Source organism: Prionailurus bengalensis, chromosome A3, assembly GCF_016509475.1.
Source record: "Prionailurus bengalensis isolate Pbe53 chromosome A3, Fcat_Pben_1.1_paternal_pri, whole genome shotgun sequence".
Classification (NCBI taxonomy): Eukaryota; Metazoa; Chordata; class Mammalia; order Carnivora; family Felidae; genus Prionailurus; species Prionailurus bengalensis.
The window spans coordinates 62,208,831-62,222,400 of record NC_057354.1 but is presented as its reverse complement, the minus strand read 5'-3'; the positions used below and the strand labels follow the sequence as shown (position 1 = coordinate 62,222,400).

Here is a 13,570-nt window from a genome sequence, read left to right as displayed (position 1 = left end):
TATTTGATATTTCTTTGTTCCCTACCTCCTTAAAGATAACCTTTTTAGTTCTTTAATTGTGCATTTACAAGCATGTCTATGTACCTATAGAAATTAGGTAGTGTTGATTGTGTTAAAAGAAATTATTTTTAAATAAATGAGATCATAGTGTGGAAAAAAAAAGAAAGGGACTGGTGACAAGAACTCATTTTGAATAAGTAAATTTGATGTTAATTTTTGGGGTTCTTAAGCACGTATGCCATCAGGTGAGCAGACCAACCACCAATGTACCAATGCCCTTGATAAAGGACTCAGAATATATACAAAATGAATGAAATTTGTGAGGATTCTTTCCATGGCTTTGCAAAATAAACCTAGACAGAGTAACAAAAGTAGAAGGGAAAAGTAGAAGCCTGAAAACTTTAAAAAGGAGAGAAAGATTCATGTATTTTTAAATATATAACCATGAGAAATTAGGAACAGCTTATAAAGAGCTTTCTGACTTTTAGAAACCTGTTCTGCTTTATTTTTGCCCCCGCAGACTTCACCATATACAAATCTATGGGTCCTCTTGGGGAAGTCTCAGGGGTGGGTCAGAATGACAACAGGAGCAAGAAGGAAAATAGTGGTGCTAAATATCATGAGATTTGGGGCAAAGTTTCTAGCTGCGTATCTTTTAGTGGGAAATATTTACTGCTCAAGACATCTAAGGCAATCACAGTTTTTCAGCAATGATTTTAGGGGTTGGGATTTCCCTTCCCAAGACTAGGTATAGAGTATAATTTCAAAATTTCCATTGAGTATAGCATTTATTAACTGTATCTCTAGACTGCTTTAGGTATTTACAGAGAAAAATATGTCAATCCTCCACTGCTGATATTAACATGCCTTTTGTACTTCACTTGAGATGAAATTCTACAGCAAGTGTTTTCCAATGTTCCATATGAGGAAACAAGAACAGCAGGCAAATCAGTTACAGAGAGAGACAAGAGAGAAGGCAAGTATATGTCTCTAGAATTATAAGTGCACGTATTTCTATAGGCCTATGTATTGAATTATATATATAGCACTCTCATTTTAGTATTTGTCAAAATGGCTACCTGTGTGGCATAGACAAATTGAGATATGAAGGAAAGATTGTCTGAAAACCTCTCTATCACCTTCAAGTCTATGGTCTAAAATGTGTCTATTCTGTTTTGTGGGGAGGGGATCCTTGAAATTCATGTGTCAAGGAGGTTCTTCCTTTCTGGAGACTGTTCAAAGGACAGGAACTGGAATTACAAGTGGCGGTTACTATTCCTGACCATAGGAGCCCTGAGAAGTGTAATAACTTTGTACTGAACACACTTTATAGTTCCACGTGCATGATCTGGTTTGATACTTTGCTTAGCCCTTGGGGAGAACTAGTGCAATCATTAGCGTACCATTCAATGGGTAAGACCCAGGCTAAAGAATCACTTGCCCTAGGCACACCGGTGGAAATAATGAAAATGAAAAATACACTCTTCCGCAAAGCGGCTTTATATTATTATTTTTTAAGTAGCAGTTTAAGAATTAAGACAATTATTTGATCATAGGTCATAAGGATAGAATTTTATATCAGACTTACCTACAGGCAGCATTTGTGTACCAGCAGTAACAAAAGTGCCCTGGGCAGCAGACAAATGAGCACTGTGTTGGAATTTTGCATACAGATGTGAATTCTAATTCCCAAGGTTTGTTTCCCATAACATCTGCCTGGGCTCCAGCCTCTGCAGTCAGCAACTAGCTGATGCCTGTCTGCATTGATATATAAACTTTCAAATACACATTCTCAGTGTGGTTGGATCCTATATTAGCATTTCAACACTTAAAATATGGACCCAAAATGCTCATAATGTGTGCTTATATAAATTTTTCTCTTCAATTTTTTTCCCCCATGGATTTCATCAAAGGAGCCAGTGTTGCTGGGTATTCTACTGAACCAAGATTTCTCCTTGGCAGCATGGATAGAGTGTCCACTAATGGTAATGCAAATGGATATCATTGGAGTTGGGTTATAAGTAATACCTCTTCTTCCTTTGCCCGAGTTTAGAACCAAATGTGAGACTGAGCTAAGGATCCTACAGATGGAGCTCAGACTATCTTCTCAGGAAAACTTGGCTGGATAACATGGGTGCTTCACTTCGAATTAGGATGAGTGCCTAATCACTGGTGAGGGTTAGGATGCCCATGGTTCCCCATAGCCCACCATGAGAGAGTTTACTTCTGTAACATTCACAGCATAGAGGAGAAGATCAGAATGTTTGTTGTCTGCAGGCAGACAGATGCCAGAGAGAGACAGAGACTGAGAGAGACAGAGAGAGAAAGTGAGAGAGAGGGAGAGAGAGGAAGGAACTGACTGTAGGAACCTGATTCCTCCTCCCAAACTTAACAGTGAAGTCCCTTGTTCCCCCTGGATGTGGGGACTGGTGAGGGACTGAGCACATTCCTGAAGTGATACCCCAGAAGAGTTCTCTTCATCCCTGCCATGGGGAGTGTGGGAAAATGCTCCCCTTCAGCTGATGAGCAAAGGCTCATCTCACAGACCTGGTTATGGTGGGAGCAGACCAGCTCCCAAGACAGGAAGAACTATCATCTAATGAAGCATTTTTTCTCTAGACAGATTTAAAGATTTAAGAGGAAAAATAGGCTATGTCACTGTCCAAGCTGGCAAATATGTGGTCTTTCCTGGGCATAGGAATATGAACTAGGTCAGTGCTTCTCAACACTGACCATGAATCAACCATGGAGAGGAGGTTGAGACCTGGGAAGAGATTATAAACCCTTATTTCTGGAATCCACCAGGAGTTTCTAAAAGTGGAGTCCAGGGTTCTGCACATTTTTGCATATTGTACCAGTGACTTGCCTACAGGCAGCATTTGGAACCAATGACCTAGATGGGTTTTGGAGATTAATTTACCACAGAATTCTCTTTATTTATTTTTTTTAAGTTTATTTATTTTGAGAGACTGGGGGGGGGGGGTTGCAGGGAGGGGCAGAGAGAGAGAGAGAGAGAGGGAGAGAGAGAATCCCAGCCAGGCTCCAGTGGAGCCTGATGTGGGGCTCGAACTCACGGACTGTAAGACATGACCTGAGCTGAAATCAAGAGTCAGATGCTTAACCTATTGAGCCACCCAGGCACCCCCACAGAATTTTCCTTAAAATGAATACTTATAATATTCCTGAATCTTATTTTGTGAAATCATAAATTAAATACAGTCGAGCATCTCTTTGGTACCTGGGTCTACACTGGGAGAAGTGAAAGGGTGACTTTATACTGAGAACCACACATGGGCTACAATGATTTCATCAATACAGTCCACATCATGTCATTTTTTCACTAAAAATGATGACATCATTTTTTAAAAAATTTTTTTTTTCAACGTTTTATTTATTTTTGGGACAGAGAGAGACAGAGCATGAACAGGGGAGGGGCAGAGAGAGAGGGAGACACAGAATCGGAAACAGGCTCCAGGCTCTGAGCCATCAGCCCAGAGCCTGACGCGGGGCTCGAACTCACGGACCGCGAGATCGTGACCTGGCTGAAGTCGGACGCTTAACCGACTGCGCCACCCAGGCGCCCCATGACATCATTTATTAAAAAGTCCACTTTTGCTCCAGTGATCTGAGACACCCTCTTTATCTTATACTAAATTCCCGTATGTCCTGGGTCTATTCCTGGACTTTCTATCCTAACCACTGGCCTACTGGCTTCTATACAACAGTACTGTACTGTTTTCATTACAGAGGCTGGAATAGTATGTTTTAATGCCTTATGGGACTAGTCCCTATTTTGTAGTTTTTGTTTTTTCGGTGTTTTCCTGGTGACTTTTGCATGTTTGTTTTTGCACATGAATTTTAGTATCAACTTGTGTAACTTCATTAGGGCCTGTTGATATTTTTATTAGCATTGTATTAAATTTATAATATAATATTCACATTGGGAAAACTGATGGTAGGTCATTCTGTGTTGGAAATGGGAATGTCTTTCCATTTCTTCAAGTTACTTTTGGCTCTTTCAGTATGTGATTTTTCTCCCTAATAGGAGCTTGACTCAGTGCTTGGCCACTTTCTAAGTACAAAATGGATTTATTTTCCTGTATCTTCCCAGACCCCCAAGGTATATAATGGCCAGTCTACACTAAGTTTGGAGGCCTTTCCTTTTATTTTTTTAAGTTTATTTATTTATTTGGAGAGACAGAGAGCACACACTGGGGGTGGGTCGCAGAGAGAGAGGGAGAGAGGGAGAATCCCAAGCAGGCTCTGCACTGTCAGCACTGAGCCTGATCCAGGACCTGAACCTAGAAACCATGAGATCTTGACCTGGGCAGAAACCAAGAGTTGGATGCCCAACTGACTGAGCCACCCACGTGCCCCTCCTTTTTTTTTTTTTTTTTAATGTATATATACACAGAGGATCACATTATAAATTGATCATTACACTCATCTAGATAATCCATGATGTTGGGTTCCTAGGAGCCTCACAATTAGAAGAAACATGTAGATTAGAAAACTTCCCTTGGGACTATAATGTCAGGTTGAATAATTTGAATGTACTGTTTCTTTGTAGATCAAAAATAGTTAAATATTGGGATACCTGGGTGGCTCAGTTGGTTGAGCGCACGACTCTTAGTTTTGACTCAGGTCATGATCTCACAGTTTGTGAGTTTGAGTTTGAACCCCACATTGGGCTCTGCACTGATAGCATGGAGCCTGCTTGGGATTCTCTCTCTCCCTCTTTCTCTGCCTCTCTCTCTCAAAATAAAATAAACTTTAAAAAATATTTTTAAAAATGGTCAAATATCTCCAATTTCGTATGGTTCAACCTCAACCAATTTCATATGGTTCAATCATTCAGGGGTCTCTGCTTAATGGTGTGGGTCATAACCTGAGTCCAGGCTTCCTGCAGAGTGTAGATGTCTTTGTAAGGATGTCACTTCTCTCCATCCACAAAACCGGAGGCAGCTGATTAAAAAGTCCTTATGTTTATGTGGACATAAGCAAATGTTTCCTTTGTTCAGCTGTCTTCTTTGGAATTTCATTTCTTACTGTGGTTTTAAAATAGGTCCTCAAATTCTTTGATAGCCTTCCCTTTGAAAGGTGGGGCTTAATCCCCCACCCCTTGTGTGTGGGCAGGCTGGACTTAATGACTTGCTTCTAATGAGTAGAACGTGACAGAAATGATGGTGTGCTACTTCATAGATTAGGTCATAAAAGACATTGTGGTTTCTGCCCGGCTATCTCTTGAATTGCTCACTCTGGGGAAAGTCAGTTGCCATGTTGTGAGGACATTCCAGCAGTGTCCACTCACTTAAGGAGAGGCCCTTGTGGTGAGAAACTGAGCCCTCCTGCCCACTGCCAGTGAGGAGGTGAGGCCTTCTCACTCAGCTGTGAGTGAGCCATCTTGGAAGCAGACCCTTTGGTGCCAGTCAGTTGTCAAATGACTGCAATCTCGGATGACAGATCAGGCTTAGCTGGGTGGTTCTGGCTCAGAGTCTCTCATGAAGTTGTAGTCAAGAGTCTTCAAGATTCCTTCTCTCACTCAAGACCTAGTTATTGATCTCCTACCCAGTGAGAGATGCTGTGCCAGGAGTAGAGAGTTGAAAAAGGCATTTGTGTTCTCCAAGTGCTCACCACTAATAGGAAGTCAGTGTCATCAGTAATTATTAGCTATAAATATACTAAAATGGAAAGTACTTAAAAAGTGCTTCAGGTTGTATTTGCATGGAGCTTTGGGACGACAAAAGAGAGGCAGATCTGCTTACTAAGGTTTTTGAGTAGAGAGAGTGAATTGAGAAGAGACCCAAGAAACCCCTGCAGACATAGTGAAGGTCCCATCACACCAGAAAAGGAGGCTGACGAGGCCCCTCTTCAGAGGCCAGGAGCTGCTCTGATGCTATTCTGCTGGACTAAGAAATCCAGACCACACAAATTTTCCTTAGCAAAAGGGACCATTCCCCCTAAAAATTAATGGTAAAAAGGGTTGGGTAGGAAGAGGGGTGAAGAAATGATTTTTTTGAGAAGTAAAGTCTGGTAAAAAGTGTGCACAGGTGTGCAGCAAGTTCAAGCTACCATGGATGTTAGCTCTGCTGAAAGGAACCTAGTTCTTGGTTAGCAGTGCAACACTAAGATGCTATTAATAGAACCAATCAAAGTCTCATTTCAATGCTAGGAGGCGGGGGGGGGGGGAGAGAGAGAGAGAGAGAGAGAGAGAGAGAGAGAGAGAGAGAGAGATTATAATTTAAGACTTCAACTTTTCCCTGAACACAAAGCCAAAATTTCTTGGTTCTGGGCTCATCGAACACAACTTTACCAGGCCCAGGATGTGACTGATTGGCACTGGGATTGAGTCTGCATCATGGATGTGGGGATTTGCTTTCTCCTGTAATGGGCTGCTGTTTCTCTCATAGTTAATGGCTTTCTACAGTTGAAATGAAGTTTGGAAACTGACTGTATTTGACAAAACATGGTGATTGTGCTTATTTTGTCCTGCAGAAAAAAAAAATCCAACAAATGATCAAAATCACAACCCATATTGATGATAAGTGTAGACAGTGGTTCTTAATTATGGTTTTGGTTTTTGTGGAACAGAGACAAGGAAAGTAAAAATTTGTGTTTAAGTGATAAGTCTATCTTTTTTACACCTTTATGAAAGAGCAAAAGGCGAATTCAATCCATTCAATCACTAACTCTATATTGTCCAGAGTTTTCTGTGTATCTGTGGTTGTTTATCTCTTGACTCTGATTTGACAGCCTAACATTTCCAAAGTCAAGTAATTATGACTCATGTTAAGTTGGGAACTTTTTCTCTTTTCTAAGCCAGATTGAATAAGGAACAAATTTCTCTCTTTCCCCAGAAATAATTAAGACCTCAATAGGCTGTTATCACACACCCTGCCAGTGTTAACCATTTTGCCTCATTCCCACCTCTTTGAGAACAAGGCTAAGGCAGATTCACCAATCTCAAGTCAAAAATGCCTCTCAGGTCAAAGGCATCTGGGCCTGGGAGGCCCCAGCCTTGAAGACTTCTGGGGACAACAGGGTTTGTTACTTCTCACTCTTCCTCATTCCCTTTTTAATAGCCCTACTTTCTAAGTGCTAAACTGTTAGTCTCCATGTGTCTCTGGAGCTCCTACCCATTGGTTCTGCCTTGCTCCTGGAACCTCTCAGAACATCTCCTAACCCCTTTCCAGGGCCATTCTTGTGTTGGGCAAAGACAGCTCTCCCAGTGTCCTAGTCCTCTCCAGGCTAAACTCACTCAGGCCCTTTGACAAGGTCTCATATGCAAATGAGTCAAAGATAGCCAACGGCAGAGTTAGCATGCTAATATTTCTGATTTTCAATGTTGCCTGTTTCTACTAAACTTTTCTTCAGCCCCTCTCCCAATAAATGCATATTTCAGTGTAGTTCATTTTTCTGTCTTGCCCTTGCAATTTAAGAAACATTTTTATGATATTTGGTGGTTTATAAACTGTTTCCATGAACATTATGCTGTCTATGAGGTAGGTCTTATTATTTCTATCTTATGCTAGTGGGAAACTTGAGTCAGAGGGGTCAGCAACTGACTGAAAGATTCTCTCGAGGTTCTCTAAGGTGGTCCCTGACCAGCAGCATCAGTGTTACTTTGGGTGGGGCGGGGGGGGGTGTGTGTCTGTGAGAAATTCACATTCTCAGGCCTCCTCAGACTTACTGATTCAGAAACTCAAGGGTGGGACCGAATGATTGATCTTTTAAGGTCTCCTGGTGATTTGGATGCACACTCATGTGTGAGAACCATGGCCTCAGTCTACGGGTGGGTCACCCAGGAATTTGTCAGATTTAAAAAATAATAACAAAACACTGATATACGTTTGGACTTTTCTCCAAAATTCTTCCTAACTCCTCACTTTGATTCCAGAGGAAGTTATTTTATTTATTTAGTTTTATTTATTTTTGAGAGAGAGAGAGAGAACAAGCCTGGGACAGGGGCAGAGGGAGAGAGAGAATCCCAAGCAGGCTCCACACCCAGTGTAGAGACTGATGTGGAACTCGATCCCACAACCCTGGGATCATGACCTGAGCCAAAATCAAGAATCAGACTCTCAACTGACTGAGCCTCTAGCGGAAGTTGTTTTTATCATAAAAATAGAACTAATCAGGGGAACCTGGCTGGCTCAGTCAGTAGAGCACGAAGGTCTTGATATCAGGGTTGTGAGTTTGAGCCCCATGTTGAGCATAAAGATTACTTAAAAATAAAATCTTAGGAGGGTGCCTGGGTGGCTCAGTCAGTTGAGTGTCCAACTCTTGATTTTGGCTCACGTCATGATCCCAGGGTCATGGTATTGAGCCCCACATTGAGCTCCATGCTGAGCATGAAGCCTGCTTAAGATTGTCTCTCTCTTTCTGCTCCTCTTCCCTGCTCACATTCTCTCTCTCTCTCTCTCTCTAAAATAAATCAAATCAAATCAAATCAAATCATATCAAATCAAATCAAATCTTAGGGGCACCTGAATGTCTCAGTTGGTTAAGTGTCTGACTCTTGATCTCAACTCAGGTCTTGATCTCAGGGTCATGAGTTCAAGCCCCACGCTGGGCTCCATTCCATGCTGAGTGTGAAACCTACTTTAAAAACATAGAAAAATAAAAAATTAAAATCTTTTTTTTAATTAAAAAAATTTTTAATGTTTATTTATTTTTGAGAGACAGAGAGAGACAGAGCACAAGCAGGGGAGGATCAGAGAGAGACACAGAATCTGAAGCAAGCTCCAGGCTCTGAGCTGTCAGCACAGAGCCTGATGCGGGGCTCAAACCCACGAACTGTGAGATCATGACCTGAGCCAAAGTCGGCCACTTAACCAACTGAGCCACCCAGGTGCCCCCAAAACAATATCTTAAAAAAATAGAACTAATTACAGGCCATTGGCTATTTTTAGATGAACACATTTTGTTTTTTGTCCTTCTGTAGGTCACGTTTCAGAGAAGAGGAATAGAAAATCCTTTCTATTCAGCAGGGATATAAATGAGCAATTTAGTACTGAAGATAATGAAACACTTCAAGAAGCAGTGAGGACAGGTAATAATCTACATAGTGTAAGCTAAATAAGATACTTAAATACGGATAACTTCAGAATGCATCTGTTTGCCTTTCATGGTATTTTAACAGAGTAGATGTCAGCATACTTTTAATTTTCCCACAAAAGCATACAATCTGCCATGAAAAAATATGAATTAAACTAACTCTGGGAATTTTACCACCCTTGCAAGAAGATGCTACTTTTATGTTGCTCATTTGTAACATGGGCATCATCTTCTTAGCCTCTGCCATTACTGCACACAGAGGCTTTCTAACAAGCAGGAGGGATGAAAACCAAATATTAACCTAGTCCCTAATATTCAGCCTTGGATAACCTGGGCCCATTCAGTACAGGTAGAAACTTGCCTGTCATGACAATTGCAGGTACCATGCCCACACTCCCTCCATGTAGCTTCCTGTTATCAAAAGTATACCTGGTTGTCACTTTCTAACTCAAAGAAATTAAATGCTGACTTATTCTAGCAGAGCCCTTAGAGTTCCTTGGTGGTGCTGCCTCTTGCTGTAGCATACACGGAAGTGGGAAGTTGGACATTTCCAATTTTGTCCCCATAACCCAAGATGGCCCTTGACCAGCATCTCCCTGCCTGCATTGCTGGGCCCCCCTCAGTGGTTCTCCACACTAAACCATCCCAGTCCTGTCATGGAGCCTCAGTACCCCATTTCCCTGATTCCATTTTTGGTCACGTTACAAATGGAGTGGAGGAGCTTTAGGAGTCCCTGATGTCAGCGATGGTCTCAGCTAAGATTGCCTTGTGCTTCCAAGCCCACACTCAGTGGCATTCTGAATTTACCTTCAAGATTTCTGCAAGTCCCTAGATGCCATAAGAGGTCAAGATCATCTCTGGCATCATGTTTACCTTGTGCATGAAATTCCCCCAAACCTACTCACATGAGGTGGATTATATATATGGGAGAACTTCCTGAAGGTGGGAGGGTAGGGCAATGGGGGGCAACTTCAAACTGAATATTTGACTCCATTGTTCTTAACGGCCATCACAGTAGAACTTTCCATCCCTTCCATCTGACCTCTCCTCTATTATTCTCACCTCCTGAAATCTGTGCTTAGTCATTCCTTCTTTTTGGTTGCTTTGTTGCTTGCCAGCTCATAGCCTCGGCATCTCACCTCCACCAGCAAACAGCATCTCATGTCACTGGCAAGAAGCTTATGAGTGTATTTTCCTAAACAAAGCCAGCTTCTTCCCCAAGAGGACTTCTGGAGCCAGCAGCTTAAGTTGCTAAGGTTTTCATTTCTGCTAAAAGCAGAACTAACAAGTTGTCCCTGCAGTTCTGTATGGGGTTGTCTCTTTCTGTTTACTCTGCCATTTGTCTTTTCATTTAGATACACAAAATAAGGATGTACCATGTGTGCAGCTTCTGGACTTCCTCCAGAGGAACATCATCATTGCTGCTGCCTCGGTGGCGGGAATCCTCGTGGTCACGGTGTTGTTGTTACTGGTGTTGACTGCATACATCAGTAGGAAAAAGCCGTTGTGAGTGGCTCTTCAGTCCCACCTTCCTACCCATGAAGAACTCATGGGTATTTGTATGAGGTTGCCCCAGATCTTCCTGCTGATCCTGGAGTTAGGAGGAAGGCAGGGACTCCTAAGCCTGGTTGTATATTCATAGAATACAGACGACCCAGGCTGTCAGTTTTTAACACTGCCTTGGTGGTTCTGATGCACAGCTAAGTATTGCAATTCCTGGCTTGGACCACGCTTACCTCTAAAGACTCCTGTAGGTTAGGCCACACCTACTGAGGAAATGGTACAAAGACTGGCTGAAAGACTGGAAAATAGGCATATGAAGGCAGAGAGGGATGAAGCCATGGAGGAGATGAGCACAGGGCTGATACTTGGCTGTTACACTGGTTGTTAGAATATTGAAAGATCCCTCTATTGGTTGGTAAACAGCACTTTCCCAGAACCTCCCACAGACTTTCCAGTCTTCCCCATGATCCTGCAAATGAAGGGTTAATGTCTGGCCCAGCAGTGGCCCTCCAGGGCTCCATTCTGATGGTGGCCACTTTGACTAGTCAGTGGCTATCTATACCACTTGTTAAAAATGTCTATTATCCCTTGGATGAGAGGGTTCCAGCACAGTGGCTGTAACCCTGAGTAGGCATGAGACAGTAAATGGCTTATAAGATTATGCATTTTCAGTAACTGCATCTTGAAATTTTGTGTGTTCATCTGCATCCCTTGAGACACACTTCTTCATCACAGGGAAAACAGCTTCCCAAGACCTCTCAGGTCTTGCCTAACACTGTGTTGTGTGTGCAGCTTGACCACAGAGAAAGGGGGTTGTGGCATGCCATGGAGGATGAAGTTTCCATCCCTCTGCCCACGCCTTCCCCCTAACTCTGAGTCTGTGGTACTTAAATTTACCCACAAGAGTGCCATTGCTTTCCTTAAAGGGGTTCTTTTAAGTTTATTTGTTTTGAGCGAGGGAGGGAGGGAGGGAGGGAGAGAGAGAGAGAACATGAGTTGGGTAGGGGCAGAGAGAGAGGGGGAGAGAATTCCAAGCAGGCTCTGTGCTATCAGCACAGAACCTGATGCGGGGTTTGAACTCACGAACCATGAGATCAGGACCTGAGCTGAAATCAAGAGCTGGAGGCTTAACCAACTGAACCACTCAGGCACCCCTAAAGGGGTTCTTTTAAAAGCCAACATTCTTGGGACTGGCAAACCATTTAGGCCAGCCACTATCACCTCACATCCAGATTTCTCGTCTGAGACAGGAGTGGGTCCCCTGAAGTGAAAGGGGGGCCTGGAATGTGGCAGAAGTTAGAGATGGAAGATTTAAAGAGCTTCTGGAAATGAGGTTGACCCATCTCACAATTCTGACTGGGGCTTGGATTTGTCCATTGGATTTGTCATTTCCCTTCTGTGCCTCTTGGAGGTATAGGAAGAAGTGGTCAAGACTGTGGCTCCATCCCATAAAGGTGAATTAAAGCTGTCAAGAGCCTGTGTTAGTTATCAGAAAGTGAAGGGAAAGGAATTTCCCAGAGGCTTTCTGGGTGTCCAGAGACAAAATGAATTTCACACATGAGAAGCCTTCTTTTTTTTTTTTTAAGTTTATTTTGAGAGAGAGAGAGAGAGACCACAAGCAGGGGAGGGGCAGACAGAGAGGGAGAGAGAGAGTCCCAAGCAGGCTCTGCACTGTCAGCACAGAGCCCAATGCAGAGCTTGATCTCATGAACCCTGAGATCATGACTTGAGCTGAAATCACTAGTCAGACACTTAATCGACTGAGCCCCCAGGCACCCCAAGCCTTTCTGAAAGAGAAGTAGAATCCCCACCCTGCAGAAACATCAGCCTCTACCACCACCCAATGAGCTGACAGTAGGAATTCCTACTCATGTAATCATGCAATAAGGTTTTTTGCATTTTGTTTTAGATATCCTCCAGCAAACATGACATATAATATTTTTATACTGAATGGGAAGACTTGGTGGCAAAAGTATCAAGAAAAGAACCCCAGAAAACAAAAGGGAAAACAGAAACAGTTGAAGTCCAAGTCCTGCGTCTAAGCCAAGTGGTGGGGCCACCAAACCAGGACTTAACGCTGCAATGCCAGGCAGTTCTCAATCCCAACACCATGGAGAGGCATTTGGATTTCTGGCTGTGAGATGTGCTCTGCAAAATGTTTACCTTCTCATCTCAATTTTGAATGGACCAAGAAACAAATGTTCACCACAGGATGCTCACAGGGTGGTATGGCACTAATGGCTAGTGCGGGAGACTTAGCACATTTGCCCAAAGACAAACCCTTTCAAGCTATGGATGTATTTGTTTATTAAAGCATTGATTCTCTGATTCAGCCATTCATTGAACAGAGATTAATTGAACACCAAATACGTAGACAATATCAAAATACATGAGGCAAGCGAAGATATTGGAAGCAGGCCCGGTCCTCGCTGGCTTCTGAAGACAGGGCAGGCAGCCGGCTGAAGCTCTTCGGTAGTGGATTGAGGCCTCTACACTCTCATTGCTAACGGGGTCCAGGGGGGAGAGGGGTGGAGGGGGCGGCACCTGGTGTTGCAGGAGTGAGGCTGCCAGTGTAGCTCAGGCAACCTACGCTGGCAGGCGAGGTCAGGAGAGAGGGGATGATCTCATGGTTCGTGGGTTTGAGACCCACATCAATCTCTGTGCTGACAGCATGGAGCCTCTCTCTCTTCCTCTCTCTCTGCTTCTCCCCTGCTCTTGCTCTCTCTCTCTCCCTCAAAAAACAAAAACAAAAACAAAAACAAAAAACCCTTAAAAAAAATGCCCCAAACAAAAAGCATGCTATTCTTTCTTTGAACCAAACTCTTCCAAGCTCTGAGAACTTGGACTTGGGCCATTGACTATAGGAAGGGACCCTTCTAAACACAGACTGTGAGAGATGCCTGCTCATGTCAGGTTTGGTGGGGAGCAGCTGATGGGGCTGTCTGAGGGCACATGTAGCTCAAATTCCCAAAGGTGGCTGCCGGTCCTGTGTGGGCAAGGAGTCCTGGGG

At 43.1% G+C, this 13,570-nt stretch overlaps 1 long non-coding RNA gene across 1 annotated transcript; it reads left to right on the top strand.

The window, feature by feature from the left end:
• The first annotated feature begins 1,910 nt into the window (after positions 1-1,910).
• Positions 1,911-12,888, top strand: LOC122496753. Its single transcript, XR_006300925.1, has 4 exons — positions 1,911-1,985; positions 8,945-9,052; positions 10,413-10,563; positions 12,470-12,888. It is a non-coding gene; the product is annotated as an uncharacterized LOC122496753 (long non-coding RNA).
• Positions 12,889-13,570: the final 682 nt, after the last annotated feature.